The sequence below is a fragment of the Neodiprion pinetum genome, chromosome 5, assembly GCF_021155775.2.
Source record: "Neodiprion pinetum isolate iyNeoPine1 chromosome 5, iyNeoPine1.2, whole genome shotgun sequence".
NCBI lineage: Eukaryota > Metazoa > Arthropoda > Insecta > Hymenoptera > Diprionidae > Neodiprion > Neodiprion pinetum.
In genome coordinates this window covers 15894476-15896479 of record NC_060236.1, presented here as the reverse complement: position 1 = coordinate 15896479, position 2004 = coordinate 15894476, and positions in this window count along the sequence as shown.

Here is a 2004-nt window from a genome sequence, read left to right as displayed (position 1 = left end):
CCCCTTTTAATGATCTAGCAGTCATCATAGATAAAAGATGTTTATAAACCTCTTATGTCTTTAAAAAAGAATAAGGTTGCTGCGTCAACCAACATTATTGTAAAAACAGTCTTGTTTCAGACTTTAAACTAGAAACACGTTCTCTGCTATTAAAGCTTTTCCACAACATTTTATTTGCGCTTTTAATTTGTCTCATTAAATAAGCTCACGAATCCTTATTAATTTTTGCAACGTCAAAGAACGTTACACTGGTGTCAGAAGCGGGATCTTGAGTTTTTCTTGAGTCAATTCAGTGCGTGAATTAATTATGAGCAATAGTCGTTTGACACGCTCTCAGCGAAGGGAAAGTTGCGGAGATGATCCTTGTATCACGGAAAATCCGCGAGTCCCTGAAACAGTATCTACACCTTCAGTGGTCGCTCTTCCTGAACCTTCGGCGGTCTCACTCAATCAGATTGATCTGCTAAGAATCGTGAATGAACAGCAAGAAACCGCCGAACGTCACCAACAACAACTAGTTCAACTACTCAAAGACCAACAAGAACGTTCGGAACGTTCGGAAGCTAGTTTACACGAGTTGTTCCGGACAACTGTTGCGGCTCTTCAATCAGTTTATCAGGCGAACGGCTTTGGAGGACCGGCCGTCACTCCCCGAGTTTCCGTAGTTGCAACTCCAGTTCCCTCTCCTGTTCCTTCTCCTGCTGTTCAGGAAGTCCAATATCCAGGACTTCCCCAAGATGTTAACAACACAAGGTCTGTTCCTTTTATTAGGCAAATAGACAATTCCCCAATTTGTAGATCAAGGGTAGAAAACGAGGTTTGCTTTTCCGAGCCTCTGTCTCACGTTCAGGCACGTTATTCTCGTTTGAATCAATTAAATAATTTAAGAATTCCTGGGGTTTCTTCTCAAATATTCGAGAAACCTTTTTGCTCTCTAAAACCGCCTGTTTTTGATGGAAAAATTCCATGGGCTGAGTATGAAAGACAATTCAATACTATTGCAAAGCATAATCGGTGGGACTCCGCCATGAAAGCCCACAGCCTTGCCTCGTGTCTTCGAACTCCTGCTTTAAATATTTTGATAGCATTGTCAGAAGAAGAAATTTCCGATTATGATAAACTTAGCTCCGCGCTTAAATTGAGATACGGAAATGACCATCTGACGAAACTGTACACAGCTCAATTACAGACCAGGAGACAAGGATGAGACGAGGACCTCGCGTCACTTAGCCAAGAGATTGAACGGCTTTCTCGAGTAGCTTTACCAGATCACGAACCGTCTCGTAATTTATTAGCGACGCAGGCTTTTCTAAATGCAATTAGCGATCCTGAAATTAAAATGGCTGTTGGAACATCAGGTCCAACTTCCCAGTGAGAGGTAACGGCCAAAGCTCTCGAGGTGGAGGCCATGCGAAAGCAATATTTCGGGTCAGGCAAACTCCGTCAGATTGAGGTGACGAAAGACACCTCAGAAATAAGAATAATAATCATTACCATAATCGTGAAAATCGTGGTTCTCTTCATAATCAAAGTAATAAACGCGAAATCAGAAGCGCAGTTACCACAGATCAAACTGTCTTATCTTATTTATTTTGTAATAACATTGGACATGATGCCAATCATTGCTTTTTACTTAAAAAGAATAGTAGAGAAATGATGCAAAACTCGAGTTCAAATTCCCAAAATTGGCGAAGAAGAGAGATAGAAATTAGGGAAGGAAATCCTCAATCTAGCTCTTCAGCCGAAACTGGTACAAAAAACTAATTTTGGATGATTTTCCAGGGCGAAAATCATCGCGAATTGTCAAAAGAGAAAGCCCTCTTAATGAACAGTTTTTAATTAGAAGTCTAAGACAATCTGGTCTTTGCGGACGCGGTACCACGAATGGTGTCGATTGTCTCTGGGTAATAGACACCGGCGCGGAAGTGACCGTGGTTCCATCGGATCTCTTTAAAGCCGATGACCAGATTGTTCCCGCTTTATTCCTGCGAACAGCCACTGGAG